The following is a 14,810-nucleotide window of genomic DNA, read 5'->3' on the forward strand; positions in this document are numbered from 1 at the left end:
TTTAATCAGTGTACATGTCCCCAGAAAGCTGTATAAATTAAATTCTATTGTGACAGGTGTGAACAGGAAAATAGTTATAAAAGTTATTTAAAAAGAAAAAAATGTTCCAAGCCTTATTAGGCAATTTAAAACTGTAATTAAAAAAAAAAAAACTTTGGGTTAATAAAATATTCTTCCTCCCCTTCCCATCATTTAATCAGTTGTGTATGTACTTTAGTCTTGGGGGTTTCCTTCAGTTGAGCATTCCTGTGTTTGAGCTGTTCTCATGATTTAAAAAATGCCTTATGACTTTTTGGAGGATGTGCATTTTATAGTTTTCCATAATGAGTCGAGAGAGCCCATCAGTACCCAAACTCCAGCAGGATAGTGGTGCCCCAGAAAAGCACACTGCAAGTGACCTAGATGAGGATCAAGTTTAGACACTATTCTGAAACTGCCGGCAAGAGATTCATGAGTAATGGATGAGCGCCTACCAGAAACCCAGCACTGCCTGAGGCTGTGTCAGAAATTCAGAAAGGTAAGGAGCTTACAGACTAGGTAAAGATAAATCTTCAATCAAGTTGAAGGAAATCATAAAACATATCAGAATTACATGCTGATTTCATGCATAATTGTACCAGACTTCCAGTGTAGCTGGAAATCAGAGAAGGAAGGCAGGGGAGGTCAGTATGACCAGAGGAGTGGAAAGCCTTGCTGGAGGCACTGGAAATTGAGTGGATCTTTAAAGGACGGGTAACCTTGGACCAGGAGAGAGGAGTGTACATTACCGCCCTAGGACTGTCATAACAAAGCACCACAAACCAGGTGGCTTAAAACAACAGAAATTTACCCTCTCACAGTGCTGGAGGCCAACATCGGAAATCAAGGTGTCGGCAGGACCCTGCTCCCTCTGAAACCTGCAGGGGAGGATCCTTCCTCACCTCTTCCCGTTCCTGGTGGTGGCCGGCGATCTTGGTGTTCATTGGTTTGTAAATGCATCACTCCAGTCTCTGCCTCTGTGATCATGTGGCATCATCTTCTTTCTGCCTGTGCATCTCTGTTTTTACATGTCGTTTTCCCTCTCTTATAAGGACATGAGTCATATGGATGAAGGGGCTACCCTACTCCAGTGTGATCTCACCTTAACATCTGCAGGGACCCTATTTCCAAATAAGGTCACATGCTGAGGTTCTTGGGGGTCAGGACTTCAACATATCTTTCACAGGGGGACACAATTCAAACCATAACAAATGCCAAGAATTTTCCGCGTGACTCCATTTCCAGCCCACCTCACCTCCCCCCACCACCCAAAGTCAGTGTGCACTGAATTCAGCCTCTTCTTCTCCAAGGACCTCTACCCCTCCTAGTAACCCATCAACACATGCTCACTGTAGAATTTCTCATCACCCAGAACCCCTGCTCCTGCAAAATAGCAAACTCAGATGCTCTTGTCCGAGCCCAGTTTCTTGCCCTTCTGCTGTGCCTTCTCTCTCCCTTTTTCCTCATAACACCAGTCCCTCAGTTCGTCTTCCTAGTCCGCGCCCACCTCCTGGATACACATCCCTTTTCACCACCTTGGACCCCAGTGATTCACCTGTGCTCTCATCAATACCATCAACGTCCCTGCCTTCCTGACAGCCCATGAGCCCACACTTGAAGGAGGTCTGACTCCTCCATACTGCAGGAGAAAACCAAAAAAAAAAAAAAAAAAAGTCTTAGCCTATTTACTTTTAGTAAATAAATTCAGTCTTAGCTGTGTCTTATCTTGTGCATTCTCATTCCCACTCGATACATTTTCCTGTTTCCCACATCAGCTTCCCAAACCCTTCCCACCCTCTCCAGTCCAAACCTTGTCCCCATTTCCTTTCCTCCCTCTGGAAATGACATATATCTCTGTTATGTGGAGTAAATAGAGGTCATCAAATATAAACTTGTTTAACCTCCTCCTTCTAGAACTCAAAGTGTACACCCAGCTTTACTCTCATGTGGCCCCTCTTCTGAAGTCCCACGGCATTTTTCATAAGGAGAACAGAATTCTTGTTATTGAATACCTCCCAAGGGCCAGGAATTATGCTAAGTGTTTTCACATATTATCTCATGTATATTTCTACTATGACACTTACATGATTCTATTTTTGCTTGTTTACTTTTCTATCTGAACTTCCAACTACAAGCTTCTTGGGAAAATCTCTTGGCCACCTCTACTCCTCATGCATTATTTCATGTAATCCTCTAAAACTTTATGAACTAAGTGGCGAACTGCTATTATCTCTATGTTACATATGAGGAAACAAGCTCACCAAGGTTACGCCACTTGGCCAACCTTATACCACCGGGAAACAGCAGAGCCAGGATGCGGGCACGAGTCCACACAGTCCCAAAGCCCGTGTGTCACCACCACATCACACTGAACAAGGGGAGGGGCTCGGTGCTAATGGAGGCCCAGACAGGAGAGAAAATGAGGGCTGCTTCCTGTTGGTTCCATCAGCCACCTACATCCTCTCTAACCAGGAACCACCCTCAAGTCTGGGGTAAGAAATGTCTAAGAATTATTCAAGCTCAATAGGGCACCCTTTCATTCATACATTCAAGAGAGGTTTAATGAGTGCCCCATGTGTGTCAACCTGTGCTAGAAGCTGTGGACACAAAACAGAGCTGGGACCTGAACCCCTCCCTCTTTACTCTCCATGGACCTTGCAGGCTAAGGACCTGCTCCAGGAAAGGCTCCGTCTACCAGAAGGTGGCTGTCCCCAGCCCCATGCACAGCCTATCCACAGCCCTTCCACTTAGTTTGGGAAAATTTGGGCCCCATGGCAGGCATACATCTCTTCCTTGTGGGGCATTGGGGGAAGGAGACGGGGAGCCTGGGGAAAATGAGAAAAGGGTGGGTTGGACTCTAGTTTGTCCTCCCTCTCCTTGAGCAAGGCCACTTCCCATCAGTGAATTTATGGATCACAGCTAGGGTTTGGAACCACTCCTGAAATCCCTAGCTGAGGAGGCAGAATCCCACACCAGCCCTAATTGCAGCCACTCACCTGTCCCCACTGCCCTTATGAAATGTGTACTTATCTCCCGATAGGCTTCCACTGGTACAAGGCTTCTCCGCCTTAGCTATTGGTGTTTGGATTGGATAATTCTTTGCTGGGTGGGGCTGCCCTGTACATTGCTGGAAATTTAGCAGTATCTACGGCTTCTACCCTTGGCATCCCAATAGCAACAATGCCACCATCCCACTTATGACCACCAAAAATGTCTTTCAGACATCGCTAAATATTCCCTCAGGGTTGGGGGGACAAAATCGGCCCCTGTTCTAGTACATTAAAAATTGCTCAGATGGACAAAACTATAATTCAAAAAGATACACGCACCCCTATGTTCACAGCAGCAGTATTCACAATAGCCAAGACATGGAAACAACCTAAGTGTCCGTCAACAGATGAATGGATAAGGAAGATGTGGTACATATATACAATGGAATACTACTCAGCCATAAAAAGAATGAAATAATGCCATTTGCAGCAACATGAATGGACCTAGAGATTATCATACTAAGTGAAGTAAGTCAGGCAGAGAAAGACAAGTACCATGGGATACCACTTATATGTGGAATCCAAAATACGACACAAATGAACCTATCTATGAAACAGAAACAGAATCACAGACATAGAGAGCAGACCAGTAGTTGCCAAGCATGAGAGGGTTGGAGAGGGATGGAGTGGGAGGCTGGGGTTAGCAGGTGTAAGCCTTTATATATAGAAAGGATAAACAACAACGTCCTACTGTGTAGCACAGAGAACTATATTCAATATCCTATGATAAACCATAATGGAAAAGAAATTTAAAAAAGAATGTGCATATATATGTATAACTGAATCACTTTGCTGTACAGCAGTAACTAACACAACATTATAAATCAACTATATTTCAATTTAAAAAATAAGGTAAGAAAGAAGAAGAAGAAAAAAAGATGATTAAAAAATACGATGAGGATTGGTGCCTATGTTTTGGTTCGTATTGTCACATATTATTATAATTGCCCTTTCTATGGTCCTAAACAGTAATAAAACTTCAAAATTAAAAAAAAAAAAAAAACAATTACGCAGATGACCTCCAAGGTATCAAGTGGGGACCCACATGACCTGAGTGCCACAGAGAAGCCACTCTGAGGAGGAGAGCCCAGTGCAGCGAGGAATCTCCCTCGTAAGATGACCACAGAGGTGATGGATGCAGCCAGCATCCAGACACTCAGCTCAGCTCAAACACATCCAAGCTCAGCTCACCTGGAGACTCAGGAATGCTGAGCCATCGAAGTGTGCCCAGAGTTGCAGGGCACATGTAGCAAGGCCCACGACAGGATAAGTTACAGGTTAATCCTCCCTGAGGTCTCAGATCTGAATGGCTCAATCATGGGCTTTTTTCCCCGTCATTTCCTGCCAGCTACCTGGTCGCCATCACTTCCTGAAATGCTTTTGTTAGAGTATCTTCTCTTTTTCTCACAGCTTACCTATAAAATGTGAACCTCCCCAGGAGAGCACAGTAAATCACTAACCTTTTATCTTGAAGTAACTAACAAATCCTTTGTCCTTAGGCCCTGGGGTAATTTGACACGTCAGCCAGCTTTGATGGGAAGTTTTCTGTGTCTCCGGGATCTTCTCAATAAATGGCTTTGCAGCCATAATCTTCTACATGCCAGGATGAAATTGGCTGAATTTAAGTGTGTCAATTTGAAGAGTTTTTTCATCCTAACTCAGTGAACCCCAGAACTGGGGCAGCAAAGAGAGGAGGAAAGAGGAAGGGAAGAGGGAGACACTTGCCAATTTGACTTGCTACCTGCTTGTGACGAAGCCTGGTAGGGACTGTAAGCCTGGTAGGGACTGTAATCATTCAGTAAGCATTGATCGACAATTTACTCTGTGCCAGACCCAGTAGGATTGATTGGAACCAACCTCCTTTGCAGGACCCGTGCTGAAACAGCACTGGACTCAATGGCTCCCCAGTAAGGACTGGATCATGTGCCATTGGGAGTGTCTTGCCAAGAAATGGGGTCACATATCCTGCCCCAAATCAGTTCAGTTCTAACCAATTACAATAGACAGGAAGGCCAAAGAGACCCTGACCCCACTGACTGCCCTGAAGAATTTCTGACCCTAAGTGGACAACAGAGACATTCTAGGAAATACCTGGGTCTTCAAGGTTTACTTCAGCTGGCCCAGAGGCCCAGGCTGATGTCATGTAATTGTGTGGACCTCACCATGGAGCCCAAACCACTGGGCGAGCTGAAGTCCATCCCTTGCAGTTCTCCACAACAAGGAAATTAACTCATTTGAATTAACATTCCACTCTCTGTGTTTCTCCCCTTCCTGCGTGGCTACAGATGTCCAGAAATTGGCTTGGCCACTGGAAGACCTACATTCCAGTGTTTCTCAATGTGGCATCCTAACCACCTGCGTCGAAGCCACTCATGGAGTGTGTTTAAAATGTGTGTTAAAAGGGACTTCCCTGGTGGTTCAGTGGTTAAGAATCCGCCTTCCGATGCAGGGGACACAGGTTCAATCCCTGGTCGGGGGACTAAGATCCCACATGCTGCGGGGCAACTAAGTCCACATGCTGCAACTACTGAGCCTGTGGCTGCAACTAGAGAGAAGCCCGTGCACTGCAACAAAAAGCCCGTGCACCGCAATGAAAGATCCCGCATGCCACAACGAAGATTCCACGTGCCACAACTAAGAACTTACGCAGCCAAATGAATAAATAAAAAAATAAATATTAAAAAAATGTGTTAAAAAAGCAGCCCCACCCTGGTCTAGATAAATCAATCCCAAGGTGGTAAGGACCAATTATCTGATTATTTCAATCACACAGTAGGTGATTCTTACCCACACCGATTTGGGAATCGTTGGAACGTAAAAAGAGCACAGACGCTGAGACCAGACTGACCTAGGTTCAAACCCAACCCTGCTAGTTCTGGACTGTATGACTTTAAGCTAGTTATTTAGCCTCTTCTTCATCTCTAAAATAGGGGAAATAAAGTCTTCATTGGCTTTTTTATGAGAATCAATACAATAATGTGTAGAAATGGCTCAGTCCATTGTATGTGCTCAAGGATGGTAGGCTGCTGTTACTGTCTCCATAGTTTTGTCGAATTTAGACAAATGATCAAACCAACTGCTGGTCCTCGGAGTGCATGGATCTTTCTGGAAGCTTCTAGCTGCATTCCTGCTGCAGATTACAATAGCCAAAACTGGGAGAACATGATCCAGGATCATTGCTCCCCTCCACTGGAATCTCTGAGGCCCTGAGGACCTAACAGAACTTTTAAGCTACCAGAACTCCCAGAAGGAAAGGCAGACAGATTGCTGGGGAGAAAGATCCTGCTAATACATCCACTCCTTTATAAACTCTCAAGCCCAAGGACTTCTAAAGGCCCTGATCTCAGCAACACACACATCACACTGAACTGGCCTTGCCTGCAGCTCCACTGTGCCAAGACAGGTGCCTAAAACGCAACTGACAGGCACGGTGTGATAAGAAAGCTATTTTCTGAGTCTTCACAAGGAATGTTTAATATCCTAGAGCTCATACAAATGGAAGAGGCTGCTAAACAGCAGTGTCAGAGCGTTCTGCATAAGAGCGTTATGCATTTTGCAAGGAAATTATTTTTAAAAGCTTTCCACTGACAGTTTCTTCAAAGAGAGACATTGTTCCTTTCAGAATTTCCTGTGTTCTAACATAGATGAGCAGCTTAGACCTGCTTATAGGGTGACTAAGTGCTCCTTTACGCTCTTATTTCTACCCTGGATTATTCTAAGCCCTCAGATTCAGACAGAAATCAAGTCCCAAGCCTGGGCGTTCAGCAGGAGGTCTCCTGATCACCAAGTTCTGAGCCAAAAGAGCAAGACTTCATTTTAAAAGGGAGGTTTCTCCATCACCGTCCTAATTCATCCCAGGGTCCTGCGAGTGTTAAAGTCCTGATACAGACTGAATGTCTGTGTCCCCCCAAAAGTCATATGTTAAAAGAATCTTTAATGAGATGGTATTGGGAAGTGGGGCCTTTGGAGGTGATTAGGTCATGAAGGTGGAGCCCTCAAGAATGGGATTAGTGCCCTTCTAAAAGAAACCTCAGAGCTCCCTCACCCCTTCCACCATGTGGAGACACAGTGAGAAGAGGGGACAGGCACCTTGAACCTGGAAGAAGGCCTTCACTAGACCCTGAATCTACAGGCACCTTGATCTTGGACTTCCCCACCTCCAGAAGTGTGAGAAATAAATTTCTGTTGTTTGTAAGCCACACAGTCTATGGTATTTTGTGATAGCAGCCCAAACCAAGACAGGTCGTATAAGAAGTTTGCCTAGCTAGGATTTTAAAGACTTATTGAAATATCTCAGGAATTTCAAACATAAGGGACTTCATCTCTGTTTTTGATTTTTGTTTCTTAGTTTGGGTGGTGGGTACATGGATATCCATTATTTTATCCTATATGTCTAAAATATTTCATTAAAAATAATGCTTCCCAAATATCATATACTATCACTTATATGTGGAATGTAGAAAAATGGTACAGATGAACTTATTTGCAAAGCAGAAATAGAGACACAGATGTAGAGAACAAACTTATGGATACCAACAGGGGAAGCGGCGGGGTGGGATGAATTGGGAGATTGGGATTGACATATATACACTACTATGTATAAAATAGATAACTAATGAGAAGCTACTGTATAGCACAGGAACTCTACTCAATGCTCTGTGGTGACCTAAATGGGAAGGAAATCTAAAAAAAGAGGGGATATATGTATATATATAACTGATTCACTTTGCTGTACAGCAGAAACTAATACAACATTGTAAAGCAATTATACTCTAATAATAGGGCTTCCCTGGTGGTGCAGTGGTTGAGAGTCCACCTGCCGATGCGGGGGACACGGGTCCGTGCCCCGGTCCGGGAAGATCCCACATGCCGCGGAGCAGCTGGGCCCGTGAGCCATGGCCGCTGAGCCTGTGCATCCAGAGCCTGTGCTCCACAACGGGAGAGGCCACAACAGTGAGAGGCCCGCGTACCGCAAAAAAAAAAAAAAAAAAAAATTAATTAATTAAAAAAAATGTTTCCAGATATCCAATGAATATGCCCAAGAAAATGTCTTGTCAATAGTCCCTAATCTCCAAGGTATCACCAGCCTGTGACATGGATTCCTTCTCCCTCTCCTTTGATCATCCTGGCACATGGTAACTATGAATCTCTACCAGACAACATCCTTTGAGAGCAGAGACCTTTGAATTTCCAACATATTGCACAGGGATGGACATATGGTAAGTACTATTTGTTGAATTTTTTGTTCATTAAATTGAGGCCTTTAGAACCACAGCTTTTCCCCTCTCTCTTCTCCCTAAATAGCTCCACTGCATGCTGGCTGAGGCCATTCTAGTACACATATATTTTATGACAGTGTGACAGAATCTTGAGTTATACAATATGGATTTTATAAATTACACACATCCATGTTCATATTAATGAAGTCAGTTTGGCATGAGTTTAAAGCATGGCTAGTTTTCCAAAGCTTATTCTGTTCTCATACTCCCTTCAGTTATCCCTCTGCTTTTTTTTTTCCTCTAGCCTATACACTTGAGTTATTTTTCTTCTTTCAAGGTCACCCCACTTCCATCTTCCATTTCAAAAAGCACTTGAAATCTGATCAAAGAAATGTCCTGCTTGGGCTTCCTCCTATTCGTGGCTCACAGCAGCCCCCTCCCAGCTCCCCTGAGCACATGGTCTCACCCAGCAATTTCCTGAATTCCCCTGTCACTCCTTCTCTCTCCTTCCCTCTTCTCAGCCCATGGATTCTTGGAAAGTCCAGGTTCGCTAACAATGAGACTCCCCAGAGTCACCATCTAGGCTTTCCGATCCCAGGTCACTGTTCCTCCTTGTACTCTGCTTCCTCCACCTGTGAGTGTAAATAAGCTGGGCCAGGAATCTGCAGGCAAAAGGTTCTCCTGGTTTTCAGACACATCTCTGCCATGGAGCCATGGTGTTCCCACCAGTCTGGTCTCCTCAAACCCAGATGTAGTCCATGATGCTCTTTGCTCTGACTTATGTGTACTTAAAATGGGAGGTGGGGGTACAGGCACAGCCTGTCTTTCTGGAACCCCACAATGCTGTCAACTTTTTCCATTCAACTTGTACACAGTGAGAGTCCCTGCGCCCACAGGTACCATGAGGGTAGGGATAGCTTTAATAACCACCCACCATAACCAACAGCTCTTCCTCTCTGATCTTGTTTGCCCAATGCTCCTCACCCTCTATACCCCCATTCCTCTCCCACATCCAACAGAAGGGTCTCTGTGTCTCTTCAGCCCAAATTGTGGACAGAGTTTCTATTGTCTTTGCTTATCCGAGGGGCTTCTCAGTGAATGTAAACAGATCATCGGAACTAGGAAATGTCTCCTAGCTCTGCACCATATGTATACCTGTACCAGCTGAGATACTCTGTGATGCTGACATTGGCCTTGTTGAAAGTGATTGCACATCATTTCTCACTTACCTCTCACTCCCAAGACTTCAGCCAAGTAGCTGTGCCCTCCAAATCAAAAGTCATCTAAGTAAATAGGTTTTCTGCTACAGGGTGGATTAAAATCAATTTCAGAAAAATAATATCCTTAATCATCTAATACTTAGTTGACCCTAGATTGGGTGGTGTTCTTCAAGGACTAGGAATCAGAGCAAACAATTTTTCTGGAGATAAATTCACTGGTAGCTTTTCCCAATTTTGAGCTAGAGTATCTCACATTTGGTCATTTTTCATACCAAGGAGAGAAAGCAATCTCAGTAAGGGCTGAAATCAATAGTTTTGCATCCTCCTCCTCCAAGGTGCTTGGGAAGAGTCAACACTCTTCTCAAGGCTAGATGCCCATCACTAATACTGACTCTACATCAGAACACGTCCACCTCTATGAACAATAATCCTTGTTTCCCTCCCTAAGAGCTTCGTCACTGTCAGATTGATCTTTCATTGATGGCCACCTAGACATAAAAACCACAGTCAAAATCCTGACAGAAAAAGTTTAGTATCTTAATAGACAATAACTGTATAACTAACAAATTCTTAAAATAATTAAAACAAATTCATGCAGCGTGTATAAAGGAGAAGGAAGAAACAATAGATTTATTTCATTATTACTAAATTCATTTATAGAACACTGAACATTAAATGGTGAATATAATATTCATTGATTAAAGATATGAATTCACCAAAAGTTTTATTGGAAGAAATTGAGAATTAGAGTTGTTTATGGTATGAGAGGGACAAAGGCTAATGCCACCAGTTACTTTAACCAATTAGTATTTGGGTGACAAGAAAGAGGGGTGCTGATGTCTTAGGTTCAGTACCTAGAAGCTGACTCTGAGATGAAGATTTATTAAGAAAGTGCTCCCAGGAAAAATCAACAAGAAGGTAGACAAAAAACTTATCTACTAAACATAGATGACTTTAAAGGTAAAAAAAAAGTGTCTTAGAGCCTTGTTATTCTCAGTGTGGGCTTTGACCAACAGCATTGGCAACACCTACAAGACTCTTAGAAATGCAGGATCTCAGGTCCCACTCTAGACCTACTGATTCAGAATTTGAATACTGAAAATATGTCCAGGCAGTTTGAATGTACTTTAAATTTTAAGAAGCATTTCCTTATGTAAAGCTGGCTTACAGCTATGATCAATCTAAAAAGAACAAGAGATTCTAATGTCTACTGCCTACAGATCCATTAGCCAATTCATATGTCCAATTTTTGTTTAAACTTTTGTTGTAAATAAGGAATAATTATCTGTTAAAATTTGTTTCTGCTGTTAAATGATGAACTCTGAGAGGTCAGGGACTGTAATCTGTGAGATAGACAGACAGACAGATAGATAGATCTCCAAGTGCACAGTTAAGGTTCAGTAAATGTACTCGAGTCTCATCTCTTGATAGCAATATAAAGCCAGCAAAAATGAATATTTCAAAAATGTTAGCAATAACACTAATGGCTAATTCTGTAACACTTATGGAATATCTATCATGTTCCAAGCATGTGCCAGACATTAGAGTGAAAAGATGAAATGGAGGAAAATACGAGAGAAAATACAGAGGAGAAACTTATCAATAGAATAATTCAAGAAAACTTTCCAGAGCTGAAAACACATTGAATTACCTGATCCAAAAGGCCCACTGAATTTCTAACACAATAGTGAAACTAGACCAGGGCACAGTGATTGAGGGAAAGATTCTACAAGTCTCCAGAGAGAAAGGCAAGTTACATACAATGTCTAAGAGATGAGCATGGCTTCAGACTTTTCAACAGCAACACTAGAAACAAGAAGATGCTGTAGCAAAGCCTTCAAAATTATGAAGGAAAATTATCTCCAACTTAGAATTGTCTACCCAGGTAAACTATCAATCAGAAATAAATTATCAATCACATATGAAGATGGAAAATAAAGATGTTTAAATACAAGAAATGGCTTAAAAACTTTACCTCCCATGTTCTCTTTCTCAAGATGTGACTAGATGGCACCAATAGAGTACCATAGAATAAATCAAGAGAGCAGTAAATGCAAGAAAGAAAGAAGTGAAGGGAATTCCCAAGAAGACAATGAAGAGAGATCCCAAAATGACTGTTGTGCATCAGACAGAGAAGGCAACAAGAGCAGATCAGAGAAGAGTGACTCAGGAGATTGACAGCACAAGGATGCCCACTGCCATTGTGCTATGCTCTTAAGGACAGAATGCCTGAATGAGTCTGGTCCAGATTCTAATCTGTTCCTGTCTTGTCTTGAACACGAGCTGATGAAATCCTTGCTCTCCCCAGCATACTTGCTGCCTGGCCATCTTAGGACACTCATTTTGTTCCACAGAAATGTTCTGCTTTGACCTAGGCCTGAGAGCTTAAGATAAACTCTAGAGATCTTTGAAGCAAAAATACACAGCAGCCTACTTCCCATGCCTCTACTCCTGCTGGATATTTAGTACCTGACCACACAAGAGCCCAACTAGGGTGAGCCTTGGGTTTCAAGGAATCTCTCACGACTTTGCTCATTCACTCTCCCAAAAGGAACGCCTATCAGCTCTCAGATTTCTTAGGGAATCTGAGACTGTTCAGTCTGTCTTCTACTGAGAGCCTTCATCTGCTGCTTTTTCCTTGCACAGTTGTGTTTGTTCTTGCTACTCAGTGTGTCCAAACTAAATAATGTGTTGTTTAATAATACTTAACTAGGTGATATAATTATAAAGAAAAGCAAGGGAATGATTAACACAAAAATTAAGACAGTGGTTACCTCTAGTGGGGGAAAGGAAGGTGAATGCAATAATAAAGGGGAGTCTCTAAGACAGTGGTAATGCTGTACTTCTTAACCTGAGTGTTGGATTATTCCTTAAACTAGATATATAGATATACAGATATATATATATACATACTCATTATACATTTTTATACTATATTTTCTCTATGTATGGTATACTTCATAATAAAGCACAATTTTTTAAAAGGAAGTGGATTTGAAAAACTTTAAATGGATCAAATAAATAGGTAGAATCAGATGAAGGCAAGGGAAGATTTAAAGTTGAAGCCAGGTTCTCTGGCTTGGACAAGGGATTAAATAGTGGTACCATTTACTGAAATGGGATACAACCAGAGGAGTATATCTGAAAAAAGAAGATTGTACACAGAAAGGTGGAAGCCTTACAGGACTTCAAGGATGAGATATCTGATAGACAATAGAAATATATGGGTTCAGAACTCCAGAGAGGAGCCTGGGCTGAAGAAGTACATCTGGCAGTTAGAGGATATAGTTGGCAGTTAAAGCTATGACACTAAATGATATTGCTGAAAGAAGCACATCAAACAAGAAGGGAAGAACCCTATGGAGAATCAAGATTTGAGAGCTGGGACTTCCTTGGCCGTCCAGTGGTTAAGATTCTACCTTCCAATGTAAGACGCTCAGGTTCAATCCCTGGCTTGGGGAACTAAGATCCCACAAGCCGCGGGGTGTGGCCAAAAAGTAGAAAAAAAAAAAAACATTTGAGAGCTAACTTGAGAGACTTTGACTCAAAGTTCTTAGAGCTGACAGTGAAAGTTTATAATTTACTAATGGAGCTGTCTTGCTAAGGACATTTAGTTTGCATCTGGGTTTTGTTTGGTTTGGTTTGATTAGAATACCTGCCAACACATTTGCCCCTTTGGGTCTTGGGAGGCTATACTTGATCGGTATCTAGGAGGGAGAAAAAGAGGATAAACTAGGACCTGGACTCTCTTCATAAAGATATAATGGTTCCAAAGACCTTGAGAAGTTCAACCAGAAGTTCACTAGTAGCAAATAAGTACCAGGTATAAGACAAAATGGGAAGGTAAGAATGAGGGGTAAGATGAGCAAAGGGTCAAGAAGAGAAAGCTTAGAGCAGGTGTCCAAGCAGATAGAGTGGGATGAGGAGACCAACAAAACAGGGTGTAAACAAGCATTGATCTGATACTAAAACCAAAGAAAGACATTACAGTGAAAATGAAACTATAGAGCAATATCACTCATAAACATAGAGACAAAAATTTTTAACAAAATATAGCAATCAAAAACAATATATATTATTTTTAAAGCATAATATACCAAATGTACCAAGTAGGATTTATCAAAGAAAAAATTGTAAAGGAAAACTGTCTCTCTACTCATAGCATTACTGATACCAAATGTGTGGATTTCCCACACCAAGCTATTCTCCAGTTTCTTGCAGACATCAATTGGGTGTCCTACAATTTCATTCAATTCTGATACTAACTACTCAGAGTTAGCACAGACCTCACAGGTTTAGGGCTCAGTCCCACAAGACTGTCCCCCACTTCAGATGCCCATTGCAGTGGATTCCCAGATTACCCACACTTCTGTTCTACTTGGCTACAAACTGGAGATTCCCATGACCCCTTCCTCAGGTTTGATAACTTGCTATAACGGCTCACAGAACTCACAGAAACACTTAACATATGTTTACCAGTATTTAATATAAAGGATACAAATAAACAGCCAGATGAAGATGTATACAGGGCGAGGTCCAGAAGAGTCCTGAGCAGAGGAGCTTCTGTCCCTGTGGAGCTGGGGTGTGCCACCCTCTTGTTATGTGGATGTGTTCACCAACCCAGAAGCTCTCCAAACCCTGTAGTTAAGAGTTTTTTTAATGGAGGCTTCAACATGTAGGCATGATCAATTATCAACTCAATCTCCAGCCCTTCTTCCCTCCCTGGAGGATGGGGTTTGAAGCTAAAAGTTCCAAGCTTCTAATCATGGCTTGGTCATTTTTGTGATCAGCCTCTATCCTGAAGCTATCCAGAAGCCCACCAAGAGTTACCTCACCGGAACCAAAGATGCTCCTATCACCTAGGAAATTCCAAGGGATTTAGGAGCTCCGTGTAAGATACTCCTATCAATCAGGAAATTACAAGAGTTTTTGGAGCTCTGTGTCAGGAACTAGGATCAAAGACTAAATATTAGAGAAAAAGATGCTCCTAGCACCCCTATCACTCAGGAAATTACAAGCATTTTAGGAGCTCTGTGTTAAGAATCAAGGGCAGAGGCCTGATGTGTGTATGTGTATGTGTGTGTGTGTGTGTGTGTGTGTAATGTCACAAATGGCATATGACGTTCAAAAATCAGTGAAATCACCATATCAAGAAACTAAAGCATTTGACAAAATTCAACACTCACTCATAATAAGAAGGCAGGAAGGAAGGAAGGAAGGAGGGAGGGAGGGAGGGAGGGAGGGAGGGAGGGAAGGAAGGAAGGAAGGAAGGAAGGAAGGAAGGAAGGAAGGAAGGAAGGAAG

This window comes from Monodon monoceros, unplaced genomic scaffold, assembly GCF_005190385.1.
Source record: "Monodon monoceros isolate NGI ecotype Baffin Bay Population unplaced genomic scaffold, NGI_Narwhal_1 Super_Scaffold_1, whole genome shotgun sequence".
In the NCBI taxonomy this organism is placed as follows: Eukaryota; Metazoa; Chordata; class Mammalia; order Artiodactyla; family Monodontidae; genus Monodon; species Monodon monoceros.